This window comes from Alligator mississippiensis, chromosome 6, assembly GCF_030867095.1.
Source record: "Alligator mississippiensis isolate rAllMis1 chromosome 6, rAllMis1, whole genome shotgun sequence".
In the NCBI taxonomy this organism is placed as follows: Eukaryota; Metazoa; Chordata; order Crocodylia; family Alligatoridae; genus Alligator; species Alligator mississippiensis.
The window spans coordinates 39,565,095-39,579,166 of record NC_081829.1 but is presented as its reverse complement, the minus strand read 5'-3'; the positions used below and the strand labels follow the sequence as shown (position 1 = coordinate 39,579,166).

General features: G+C 45.6%; 1 long non-coding RNA gene across 4 annotated transcripts in view; it reads left to right on the top strand.

The window, feature by feature from the left end:
• Positions 1–14,072, top strand: part of LOC106738346 (uncharacterized) — a 96,598-nt gene that overhangs the window by 18,286 nt on the left and 64,240 nt on the right. For 3 of the 4 annotated variants that reach the window (XR_002093428.2, XR_002093429.2, XR_009463018.1), the window contains exon 3: positions 12,459–12,514. The exons of the other annotated variant lie outside the window; for it this stretch is intronic. This is a non-coding gene — a long non-coding RNA (uncharacterized LOC106738346). The remainder of the gene's footprint in view (positions 1–12,458; positions 12,515–14,072) is intronic. 4 annotated transcript variants of the gene reach the window in all.

Here is a 14,072-nt window from a genome sequence, read left to right as displayed (position 1 = left end):
CTATATAACCTGCATAGCATGATCTGTCTTTTCTGCCTTATTGTTAGCATTTAGAGCATTTGCATGAAATTAGGAAGCTAGCATTTGAAAGTTCACCTGCTTCAGTTGATCATTCTGTGTCTGAGATCATAATTGATTCCATAACAACTAATTAAGATGTTAAGCATACAATTGATGGTAGGAAATAATCAGAAGATAAAAACATTTATTTCACAATTATTTTCCATGAAGTTATCTTTAAAATAAAGGAGAAGAGGTAGTAACAGCAACACAGCAACATGTGCTCCTCACCTTTGATCACCCCACAGTAGATCCCATGTCAGACGGCAAAGAACGTGCTCGTTTGCTCAACACTCCACTTCTGGGTAGAAGAAGAAAAAAGGGTAAGGTCAAATCTAAAGACCTCCTACTGGTGTGTCTTGAGTTACTTAACAGATGTTTGCTTTAGATCTACTAGAAATACCCGTCCTGAGAACGAAATTAAGTCAAATGTATATATTATACAGGAATGCATCACAACAATATATGAACATATAACTGTCATCTGCCTCCTATCAAAAGTTTATATAGCCCCAAAATTGTCTGTCTGACAGTGATGCATCGTGGATAATTTAATGGAGAAGAGTGAGAAACTGAGTATGTCTAGCTGCCAGCAGTCATGGGAGCAGTCATGGGAGCATCCACACATGCAGGCACACGTGCTTGCAACAGCTCAAATATAAGTGGTGCAAATTTGAGTCAGGGCTTTTTGCCTCAGCACATGTGCCCAAACATGCACTTTGGTGTGCGTCAAGTTGTGCCACTTGGGGCAAAATAACCCTGCCTGGCTCCCCATGGATCTGAAGCCAGGGAGAGCTAGAGCCCAGGGCTAGCACCTGTCCTGTCCCCAGCAGTATTAAAAGCTGCCCTGTCCTGGCTCCATCAGTACAAAAATCTGTCCTGTAAAGTAGCTCAGGGATACTCGCTCTCAGGAGCTTCTGTGGCCCAGCCAATTGGTACCAGGGGACACTGCCACTTGTTCCAGCTGGACTGCTGAAGCATCCCTGAGAGCTCCCTGCACCCTTTACGCACTGCAGCAGTCTGACAATGAGGGCTGCTACCTGGCTGTAACCTGCTGTGCACCTCCCAGACCCGGATGGGGACTGCACAGCCAGTAGAGGCATCTGCCCCTCTGGGCCAGCTGCCAGTGGGCTGTGGCTGCAAAGTTGGACTTTGTGTGGCACTACTGCCATGTGTGCCCCCTGCCCAGCCATCTGGGCAGCTTTTGCCTGGAAGATGTTCTGGGTGTGGTGGCCTGCTTTGTACTGTCAAAGCATGTCCTTCTGGTACCAAGTGGCCAGGAGGTCAAGCGCCTCCAGTTAGGTCCAAGGTGCCAGCTCTGAGCAGGCAGGGTCCTGCCACTTGCCTCCCTAACAGGAATTATGGTGTTCCCTATTTAAAAACTGAAAAATCCCTGATAAAAAAATCCCAAATTCACTCCGTAAAATACCCCGAAATCCATGTTCCTCCACAATTAAAACAAAAGACAGACAGATATCAGTTGGGCAGTGTTTTATGATTTATCTAGAGTGTTAAAGCAGTTTGGAAGCCTACCAATGTCTCCATCATCATAATAAAGTGAATTCTAAATACCTATATGTTTTGCTGCCCCCCACATGGACTGCAGCCCCCCCAGCCACACAGATTGTTGCCCCTCCTGGCCCCATCCCCTGCCGGCTCCTGCAGCCCACCCCCCCCGATGGCTTTCTCATGCAGCCCCACCCTCCACCCACTCTCCCAGATCCCCCCATGACTGCTCTACCCATCCCCATCTCCTGATTGCACCCCAACCTCCCCCCAATGGCTGCCCTCCCCCCCAGCCTCCGGCACATAAAAAAAAAAATAAAGCCTCTATTCACTGGCAGAAGCAGTGGCTGTGGGGTCTCCTGGCAGAGTGCCCCCATGCAGCACAGATCAGTGGGGGGAAGTGGGGCCCAGGCTGGGGCTTCTGGGGCTGTCACCCAGCCCCATGCTGTGCGGGGGGTGCCCAGTGACCCCAACAGCGGCTGCTCCTGCTGCTGAGTGTGGGTTTTTTTGTTTTGTTTCATTTTTTAATTGCTGGGATGCTGGGGTGGGGGGATGAGTGGGACAGTGATGAGGGGCCTCACGGGGCTGAGGCCAGGTGGAGCAGTGTTCAGTGGGGCTGGGGGAGTGGGCAGGGCCAGCGGGGGTCCCCACCATGTTCCCCTCCTCCAGACCCTCTCACCCCCTACTTACCATCACTGGAGCACAGGTCCAGCTCCCTATGGCTTCAGCACCACGGCAAGGCCCAGTCATAGAGATGTTCTGGCTGCTATCAGGGCATCTCTGTGGAGAACTCAGCTTCCAGCTGCCTCAGGCCACAGTCCAGGAGCATGCCCTGCCCCACTTTTTTCCGCTCCATTTTTTTTGACTCCTGGATATCCAGGGGTCTAATTTTGCCCCAACGCTGAAAATTTGCAGCACAGGGAAAGTTCTCATTCCTGCATATGCCTCTTGCAGTGTCCCAAAGGGCTTTCAGAAGCTACAAAATGCATGTGCGTGCTCATCTGGATGCACCCCAAAGGTTTAAAGGTATCCCGAGTCTGGGGTTACATTACTGACTGTTGTGCTTAATGGCCTTATCACCCATGAATTTTTCTAAGCTCTTTTTGAACAAGGCTACACTACTGACCCTCACAAAGTCCTGTGGCAATGGATACTTCCTTTTGTTTATTTTAAACCTGCTCTTTGATAATTTCATTGGGTGGCCTCTGGTTCTTATATTGTCTCATGGCAGCATAGGATAATATGATAGGAATAGTGCTAAATTAGCGTGATAATTTCTGTTGTGGCATTTAGGCTTATCATTTCTGGGATTCTTATTAAAATTCCAGACCTCCAAGCAATTTAACACATCCACTCTAAAAACAAATGACAAAAGAATGATTGTGGGGATAAATTGAGGAAAGTAAGCACATTTCTTTGATCTTCTAGCAAGAAAGGACAATGTGAAAGTCTAGTGTCTATGACAAAATTAAGAGCCAATATTTAATGAACTTTCAGAATTTTAGAATTGGTGGGCAAATCCTCTGGTGGAATAAACTTTCACATCTCTATGTACTTTAATGAAGTTTTGGTTGAATATTATTTCACAATTAAGTATGCACTATACCTATCACGCTTGACCCTTGCCATTTGGTATACTTATTCACTGTGGTCAGTATGGAACAGAAAGAAAAGGCTTAGGGAGAATCTGAAATTTGAAATATCATCCTTTGCATCACTTTCCAACACTATCCTTTTGTAGCAGAAAGCCCCCTTTTCCTTCTGCCTGCATTTGCTCTCCCCTCTTTGGATATGTTTCTCTTTTTCTACCTTTTCTTCCTTCTTCTCTCTTTCACTTTAAGATAAGGAATTGTGTTTTAAAATTTGTATGTGTGCATTTTGTATCTCCCCTTGTTGTCCCCAAACAATGGTGAGTTCGTGCCCGGTGCGCTTGTGCCAATAAACACACAGGGTTGAAGGATCCAACTTAATCTTTATTTCTGCGCAGAAAGTGGTGCTTGGCAATCATTCGCAAAGCAAGCACCCACACCTCAGTGGGCGTCTGCCTTATATAGCTACGTAACAGGTTAAACTTGCTGATGTGATGAAATGTATAGCAAGCCCAGCAAGTAACCCCCCTTCCAGCTCCGGACTCTGTTGATACAGCTTTCCTTCCAGCAAGGCCAGCAATTAAGCAACTAAGCAACAAGCGATCTCCCCCAGCCTAAACAACCTACTCTATGTCCTTGGTTAGATAAAATACTTTTCAAAACATACAAAGCTGTTCCCGAAGTAGAAAATGCATAGTGAAAGTTCAGGGGTACCCATCAAATCCCCACTTCGAGACTACGGCCCTTATGGAAAAGGCCCATAGTTCTCGACTATGTTTCTCATCTCCAGAAATCTTTTTGCTTCCTCCCGATTGTTTTGGATCGGGTTTGTAACTGATGATTTTACAAACATCACGTGGTGAACGGGGGAAGAAATTGATTTCTTGAGTATCTCACAACACATTGGCGCACACTGTATCCCACAACAGATCATCAAGAAAATACACATACTTGCCACAATTAATAGGAAAATTTGCTTAAGCCATGAAAAATTAGGAAACCAAGAAGTAAGCCATGAGAAGTCGAACCCTTCCCCTTGCTTAATGTGGGACAGAACTTTTTTTAACTTCTGCACTTTTGACTCTATCAACTCGGAGTTATCTGTCAAATTAAAACAACACATTCCCTCGAACTCTTCACATCCGTGGTTATGCCTCAGCAACAGGTAATCTATGGCTGCTCTATTTTGCAGAGTAGCTCCTCTTAGTTCTTTCATTTCAATATTGAGGGCAGCTAAGGCCTGTGAAGTTGTATTTAGGCCCTTTGCCAGGGCACAGGCCACCTTACCAAGCTGCCTCTCAGCATCCACTACTAGGCCTGGCACCCCTACTAGGAAAACTGCTAAGGACACTACCTCGGCCTCACTCAGGAGGTTTATGTCACTATCACAGGATTTATCTAGCACCTTCGAACCTCTCCGGTGACGCTTACTAGAGATCTTAGGCATACCTGGTAGCCAGACAGTTAACCGGCCTAAAGCACAAGGGCCTCCTGTGGCATTGGCTGGGATATATGAATAGGCAGTCTTCCCACAAAGGAGGAACCACCCCCGGGGTAATATAACATGAACGTAGTTGCAAGATACATTAGTCATGTCTGAGCAATTGAAAATTTTCTTTTCTTTGGTTAGGCTTTTGCAAGCTTGGGTACAGTTCACAAAATTGGCACAGCTGGTGTTACCAGGGGAGGTGACTGTCAACAAATCTATTTCAAAGGTACTAGCGTTTTTTTCTGTGGCAATGGTTCCCCACATGGAGTTGTTAGTGTAATTGATTGGACCTCCTATTCCCCTAGATGTGAACCAAGTCTGATTCTGGAGTGCTTCCATTGGAGTGGGCACCCCTATAAGGCATGACGTGAAAATATCATCAACTGATATTCCACCTGCCGAACAAAAATGAGTGACATTTAATACATCCTTTGCCAAATGAACCCACGCATTTTGACTCTTCTCGAATCTTTGATGCACCAACCCCTTAGACTCTAGAAACATTACACCTATGCAAAGAACTACTTTCCACATGGTTGCCGTTTAAACAGAAATTTAAGTCCTTCTACTGGTTCTGCTGTCCAACGGTGTCCGTTTGTGTCGGCTTCCGGTGCGACACTCTCAGCAACTTCTCCTGCAAGTGGTACTTCTAGTGCGGCCTCCACCCGAGTGTGGTGTATCCACGGTTTTACCCCCTGAACCTTCACTGCAGCGTGAGTAGTAAGAATCACAGGATACGGTCCCTTCCACCTGGGCTGAAGCGGCTTGTCTTTCCACGTCCGGACCAGTACCTTGTCTCCGATCTGGAACTTGTGGACTGGTGTATCTAGAGGGAGTGGAAGTCGTTCCTGGACATACCTGTGGAGAGAAGACAATACAGCAGACAAAGAATATAAATAATCTTTTACCCAACCTTCCCCTTTTACATGCATTTGACTCCCATGCGTCACCACTGGATTCTTAGGATATGGCTTGCCATACATTAATTCAAATGGACTAACTCCCAATTTAGCTCTAGGGGCTACGCGCACTCTAAGCAAGGCAAGAGGCAGAGCTTCGGGCCATTTCAACTGAGTTTCCTGGCAAAGTTTAGCCAGCTGTCTTTTTAGAGTCTGATTCATTCGTTCCACCTGTCCACTTGACTGCGGTCTCCATGCTGTGTGAAGGTCCCATTGTATCCCCAGAGCCCAGGAAACTGCCTGGGTCACCTCCGACACAAAGTGTGGCCCTCGATCCGAGGCTAATCCCTCTGGGATTCCGAATCGTGGAATCATTTCTTTTAGCATCACCCGGACCACTTCTTTTACTTGGTTGGTTCGGCACGGGAAGGCCTCAGTCCATCCAGTCAGAGTGTCCACGAGCACTAACAGGTATTTGTAGTGTCCCTTTCTGGGAACTTCAGAGAAATCTATCTGCCAACATTCTCCTGCTAATAGTCCTTGCCTTCCTGCTCCCGGCGGAGGTTTGGGGGAAATCTTAGGATTGTTGGCACAACAGACAGGGCATCTACGCACTATCTGTTCTGCTGTTTTTCTCATCTTAGGTCCCACTACAATTCTTTGGAGACCTTGGGTCATAGCGTCAGCTCCCATATGGGTGCTCTGGTGGTACTCTTGGAGCACTTTACTAAGAATCAGTTTTGGCATCAGGACTTGTCCCTCAGGCAAAACCCACCATCCATCTTGTTGTTCTTTGCTTCCCAATTTCTCTGCGAGTTGGTTCTCTTTTTCAGTATATTTGGGAGGTTCCTCAGGTAACACTACCTGAGGCATCAATGCCAACATTTGAGTCTCTTGAACTTGTCCTCTAGCTGCCTTTTTCGCCGCAGCATCTGCTCGTCGATTCCCTTTAATAACGTCAGCATCTCCCTTTTGATGGGCCTCACAGTGCACCACAGCTACCTCTAATGGTTCCATCACGGCTTGAAGTAATTTCAGGATTTCTGTTCCATGCTTTACTGGGCTTTTACTTGCTGTTAAGAGTCCTCTCTCTTTCCATATAGCTCCATGGGCGTGTAAGACTCCAAAGGCGTACTTCGAATCCGTGTATATAGTGGCTATCTTTCCTTTTGCCAAATGGAGAGCTCGGGTCAGCGCAATAAGCTCAGCTTTCTGTGCAGAGGTATTTGGAGGCAAGGTGTTTGCCTCCACGGTATCCCATGATGTAACCACGGCGTATCCCGCCTTTCGGGTTCCATTGTCCATGAAGCTGCTTCCATCTGTGTAGAATTCAAGGTCTATATTAGGTAGTGGGGCATCTTTAAGATCCAGCCAACTAGCATACACACTCTCAATAGTTTCAATGCAATCATGCTGTAATCCTTCGTCCTGTTCCAATGGCATCAACGTAGCTGGGTTCAGGGTACTAGAGGCTTGCAACTGGATATCTCCTTGATCCAGGAGAGTCACCTGGTACTTAGCCATTTGTCCAGGGGAAAGCCAGGTTCCCCCCTTTGCATTCATCACCACCAGCACTGAATGTGGGGTATACACAGTCATTGGTTTTCCTAAAGTAAGTTTCTTAGATTCCTTTACCAGCATAGTGGTAGCTGCCACTGCTCGCAGGCAGGCCGGTCATCCCAAACTAGTGGGATCCAATTGTTTGGAGAAGTAGGCCACTGCTCTTCTCCAGCTACCTAAGTACTGGGTCAGTACTCCTGATGCTGCTCCTTGGCGTTCATGTACATAAAGTTGAAATGGTTTACTCAGATCGGGTAGGCCCAGGGCCGGTGCTGTCATAAGGGCCTGTTTGATAGTGTCAAAGCTCTTTCGGCATTCTGCCGTCCATTGCAAATCTCCCTCACTACCAGTAGTGGCCTCATAAAGAGCCTTGACTATTAGTCCAAAATTGGGGATCCAGATCCGGCAGAATCCTGCCATACCTAAAAAGCCTCACAACTGTCTCTTGGTCTTTGGGACTGCCATCTGACAGATGGCCTCTTTTCTTTCAGGGCCCAACATCCTCTGGCCTTATGAGATGTCAAATCCCAAATACCGTACTTTTTTTTCTGTAATTTGGGCTTTCTTTCGAGATACCCTGTAACCCCCCTGTCCTAGGAAGTTTAGTAAACTTACGGTCAGGAGGTGGCACTCTTCCCTTGTTTTTGCTGCAATTAACAAATCATCCACATACTGTAACAGAGTTCCTGATGTCCCTTTGTCCCACTTCTGAAGGTCGGTACTTAAGGCAGTGCTGAAAATAGTGGGACTGTTCTTAAAACCCTGAGGCAAAACTGTCCAGCACAATTGGGTTGTTCTCCTAGTATTCGGGTCTTCCCACTCGAATGCAAAAATCTCTTGGCTGTCTCTTTCAAGTGGGATGCAAAAGAAAGCATCTTTCAGGTCCAGGACGGTAAACCACTGTTCCTCTGCAGACAAAGTAGTCAGCAAAGTATAAGGGTCCTTCATCACCGGATGAAGGATCATCGTGACCTTGTTCACGGCTCTGAGGTCCTGCACAAAACGATACTCATTACTGTGGGGTTTCTTTACAGGCAAAATGGGGAATTGAAAGATGATTGACACTCCCGAAGTAAACCATATTTAAGGAATCTCTTTATCAATGGTTCCAGGCCTTTCCAATCTTCTATTTTCAATCGATACTGTGGCACCCTGGGCGGGGTAATTCCCGGCTTTAAATCAATGCTTACAGGGGTAGCCAGTTTGGCTCTTCCTGGCTTCTCTCCTGCCCATACCCATGGTACTACTGCGTCTTTTACTTCTGGGGGAATTCTCCCTTCCTCCCCCTCCTGCAATAGGAGACACACCTGAGCTTTCCAGGCTTCCTCATTTGGTATCTTCATAGTAATTTTCCCCTCTGAAAAGGTCAATTGGGCCTGCAATTTGCACAGCAGATCCCTCCCAAACAAAGGTATGGGGCACTCAGGCATATACAGGAACTGAGGAGACACTTTCTTTCCTCCCAATTTGCATTCCATGGGTGGCACAAAAGGACGATATGTCCGCTGGCCGGTGGCTCCGATTATGGGGATCTTGGTTTTTGATAAGGGTCCTTTAAAATTGGTTACAACTGAATGTGTGGCTCCACTATCTACTAGAAAGTCAATAAGTTCTCCCCCTACTTGCATTTTAACCAGGGGCTTGTCGGGGGAGACAGAGATTACTTCAGTGTTAGCCCCCGGTCCCCGTCACTCCTGGTCAGAACCATCCAACATCAAAAATCTTTCTTCCTCCTCTCATCTCTTCTTCTCCCTCTTGGGGCACTCATTTTTCCAATACCCTTCCTGCTTGCAAATAGCACACTGATTAGGTCCCAACCTGGGACCCTGGCCGTAGCCTCCAGGAGCATAGCCCACACCTCCTCTATGCCCTCTACTTCCCCTGCCTCGTCCCCGACTCCTCTGATCTTCCATTGCCACTGCCAACAACGATGCTTGTAACGACGCCTGTGCCTTTATTCTCTTATCTTCCCTTTTCTCCTTAACCTGATCTTGTTGGAGTATACTTTATAAGCAATCTCAATCATTTGGCTGATGCTCATTCCAGCTGCTCCTTCAGTCTTCTGTAGTTTTCTTCTAATATCTGGGGCTGACTGTCCTATAAACAGTGTGTTAAACATCTTGGCATTTTCTGGCAGCTCCGGATCTAAATCCGTCCACTGTCTGGCTGCCTCGCATAACCTCCCATAAAAACTGGATGGATCCTCCTTCGGACCTTGCCGCACTTCATACAATTTAGACAAATTTTTCTGCTTGGGGATAGCCTCCCGGAGAGCAGCCAGCACAAACTCCCGATACAGCTCTAACTCCTTCCGGCCCCCTCGGGTGTTGGGATCCCAGTCTTGATTTTTCTTCGGGCAAAGTTCATCTACATCACCGGCTGGGTGACGCTGCTGTGCTATCGTGCGTGCTTTCTCTATGACCAACCTCTTTTCTTCTGGAGTCAGAAGAGCAGCCAGTAAGGCCTGAATATCTATCCAGTTTGGTTGGTGGGTGAGGAAAATAGTAGAGAACAACTGGGCCATTGCCTCTGGATTCTGGCGATATTGGCCCACAGACTGTTTCCAATTTATCAAGTCTGCCGTGCTGAATGGCACATGGACAAAAACTGGTTCACCCTCAGGACCCACCGCTTGTCGCAAAGGGGCCTGAACTACTGGTTGGGCCCCTGATCATAAGCGACTCACCACAGGGCTAAACGCCCCATCTCCTACAGTCCCCTCTACCACCAGATTGCTACCATCCGCATCTGCCGGACCTGGGGACGGCAACCCAAGGATGTCAGGGGAGGTGAGGGACAATGGACTGGACAAGCCAGCCGGGAATCCCTGACAAGCCGTTACAGGTGCAGTGGAAGTCCCCTGTGGTGACACATGGCTCACAGGATGAGACGGAGGAGCCATGGGAGCAATTAGCAACTGCACATCTTCCTCCTCCGGCTCCTTTGGACATACTGCGGTGACCCCCTGTAAAGCCATTACCCCACTTCCCCTAAATATCCCACACGACTTCTGTGTAACCTCATCCCTATATAAAGTCATATATGCCTCTACATAAAGCATCTCATCCCACTTCCCTTGGCGCCTACAAAACAACTGTAACTGCAAGATTGTGTTATAATCCAAAGACCCATTCTCCGGCCAGGCTGCACCATCCGCAAGTTGGTACTGTGGCCAACATGTATTGCAATACCGAATCATCTGTTGTTTTGTCATAGGGTCACTTCCAAACTTTGGCCAGTTTTTCAAAATGCATCCTAAGGGACTGCAGGGTGGAATCTTAGACTGGTTACTTCCCATTATCCAACTACCGGACGGCGACCACCGCTCAGCCTCAGAACCAAACTGATTAAAGGGAGTTCACGGGACTACCACCCAATCTCACTCACCTGGGGTATCTATACGGTCGGAACTTTCAAAGCCGTCTCTTTCCCAACCTGCCCAAAATATGGAAAGAAGTACTCACCAGTCTGTTGAAACCTCCCTCGCCCCACCTGATTAAGTTGGTCCTTCGAGCATTGCGCCGTTGTGCCCCTCTCTGACTCCATCAGGCAACCAGGAGATGGTCAGACCTCCGACGAATAAGGTCGGTGGCGCCTGGCCCTCGCGCCGTCCACAGTTGTTGCCGGAGCCGAAGAGGTGGACCGGGCAAGGCAGTCAGCTAGAGTCCCATCTGGGTCACCAGAAATTGTTGTCCCCAAACAACGGTGAGTTCGTGCCCGGTGCGCTTGTGCCAATAAACACACAGGGTTGAAGGATCCAACTTAATCTTTATTTCTGTGCAGAAAGTGGTGCTTGGCAATCGTTCGCAAAGCAAGCACCCACACCTCAGTGGGCGTCTGCCTTATATAGCTACGTAACAGGTTAAACTTGCTGATGTGATGAAATGTATAGCAAGCCCAGCAAGTAACCCCCCTTCCAGCTCCGGACTCTGTTGATACAGCTTTCCTTCTAGCAAGGCCAGCAATTAAGCAACTAAGCAACAAGCGATCTCCCCCAGCCTAAACAACCTACTCTATGTCCTTGGTTAGATAAAATACTTTTCAAAACATACAAAGCTGTTCCCGAAGTAGAAAATGCATAGTGAAAGTTCAGGGGTACCCATCACCCTTGTAGTTTGGTATTTTTATCTATTTGTGTGCCATGGCATTTGTAGCTTATATTTTATACTCCTCACCTTTCAACTGAATATGTTTAGTTTCATAAGTAAATTATACATTGTAACAATGTTAACAAGGGCAGGAATCAAACTGCCCTTCCCTGTATCAGGCTGGCCTCTGAAAGAGTGAGTGAATTAGTGTTTGAATGTGTAACATAGTAGCAGGCAGCAATTATCACCTGGAAGCTGCAGATCAACCAACGGAAGAACTCAATAGAAGACAATGTAACAACCGGGAAATCTCTAAACGTCACTGATCAAGGGCTAGAAGCCCTGGCCTGAGTTAATCAATGCCAGAGACTAACTTATGGGCTGAATATCTCCAGCTCGACCACTCCCAGAGCCCTATTCTAAATTCATCAACGGACTCCCAAACCTGCACATATATGCGGACAACCCCTGGGACTGACAGATGCCGTCCAGTAGCCACTGAGGAGGGGGAAGTCCCACGAGGGTCAATGACCCCTGGATTGGGCAAACCTGAAAACTGGGGAGTCACCAAAGTCTGCTAAGGACAGATAAAAGGCAGTGAAAAGTGACCCTCAGTGGCGACCTCTTCATCTCGATCTCCAACTCGGCCAGACCTGTCCAGCCAGAAGGACCAGCCGGTGACCCCCTTCTGGAGGATAACACCATGCTGAAAGAAGCCTCGACTGGCCATCAACAGCAGACTCCAGCACTTGTAGGATAGGTATACCTGACTCTGTAGCCTGCTACTCTGTGTGTGTGTGTATGTGTGTGCATGTGTGTGTGTGGGGACCAGCCCCAAGGTTTATGATTACAGTGTTTCAATCTGCCTAATAAACTAGAATTTTAAGCATCCCGAGTTGGACATTTGTAGCCAACACTTTCCACATGTCTCCGATAAGCTATTTTAACAATCTGAATTTATGTTGAGTTTTTACACTCATTCACAGAATATCCAGGAGTTCTTCTTTGAGTTATTCACAAAGACCTGCCAATCATTTCACTGGAGATAGAAGCTTTTTGCTTCTTCCTATGGCCACTGAAGACAGTGATTGAGAGATTAAACCTAAAGTGACTAGAAAAGTGCAGGAAATATCGAAAATATTCTTTCATAAGCATTCCAATGCTGTTTCAGGTTTGGAAAAAAAAATATAAGTCCTACTTTCAGATAACCTATTTGTTAGTAAATTTAAATAAAAAGGATTACTAATTGTCTAATTGTGAATTTTAGGCACCAGAAACAATAGCCAGATCCATTTAAAGAAGATACATCCACTGTGAGTGCATGTGAGTTCATATCTGTATATCCATGTACAAATGTATATGAGGCAATTGTACCACATTTATTTCCTGTACTGTAACAAACCAGGAATGCTTTTTCCCTCCCACCCCAAAAGGATCACTCATCCTTGGAAAGAAAATAATTTTAATTGTTGCACTTTGATAGATAAAGTTCAGATTCTTCTAACTTTTATTCTGAGTAAATTTTCTGAGGAAAGTTTCCCCATAATTATAGCTGTGATTAAAGAGAGCATTTCCATAGTTTTGATGGCTTTGTAAATCGTAGTTACTGGCTGTTTCTTTTCTACTGAACAGCACCTTATTTCAGTAATGAAGTTTTACTATGCAAAGTGAAAAGCTAGACATCCAGCATGCTGAATTCATCTTAAAATCTGGCCATTTATATACATACGTGTGTGTGAACTGAGATTTTTCAAAACTTCTTGTGTCAGAGTCAGGAATTCCAGTTTATTACGAAGCTCATTGAAAGCCAGTAACAGACTTGATAATACACATCAAAGCTGTATATGTAGATGGTGAAAAAGCAGCTCTTCCAATAACGCCTCTGAACTCAGTATCTTGCATAGTTATCACAAAGATAAAATCACCAATCCAGAGTAACAATACATGGACCAAGCATTCTTAATGATCTAAAAATACATAATAAACAAACTGGGAAGTAAAACATTTCCCTCCTCTGTTCTAAGCATTCTAAATTTAATGTTTCAAGTTTCCCAAAAGACCATAGCTATAGAGTGGCAAAATAAACTGAATTACTTCAATTGGCTTCTTCAAATTTCAGGCTTGAAAATCACCCAATCATGCAATCTGAAAATATTGTGTATTTTTGTACATTATTTATACAACATTTTCTCTGTAACAAAATCAACTGGGCGCACAGAGTAAGCCATGTCCAAAAGGGACAATGAACGGTAGAGCTAAAGGACAAACTGACATTTTCTGGGCATCTGTGAATAGGGTTAGAACGGAGACATATGGTGAGAGTGACTGAATATTGCCAAATGATTTTCCAAAAATAGTTGCTCTTTTATTTTGTGCGTGCGTGTGTGTGCTACTTCAGCAGTGCTCCAACCCACTATGGTCACTTTCCATAAATGTTAAGTCATCTGACATTGATATTCATCCCAAATGGTAAATTTAAACAAATATTGCAGATTATTCATGGAAAACAGGTTTTGAATTTATCATCACAAGTATTTGTATCAGGATTACAGCAGTCCTATTCATTCAGTTGGAATGTAAAAATACTATGTGGCTCATGTCTGACTAGAACAATTTGAATTTAAATAATTCCTTAATTGTGGTTATTCAGTAATGAAAATTAAATGAAGGGGTTATTTTGCAATAAATATAACTGAAGAAAGCATGAAAACTGTGAACCCACAGAGGCCTGAACTTTACAAGTTGGTAGCTACAAACATTTTTTGGGACAGTTCATAGTTTGAAATTGACCCAATTAATTTAGATTACAAAGAAAGGAAAATAAAATCCTTAAGAAAACCTTTGCATTTTGATAAATACATATGAATATGCATCTTTCAAT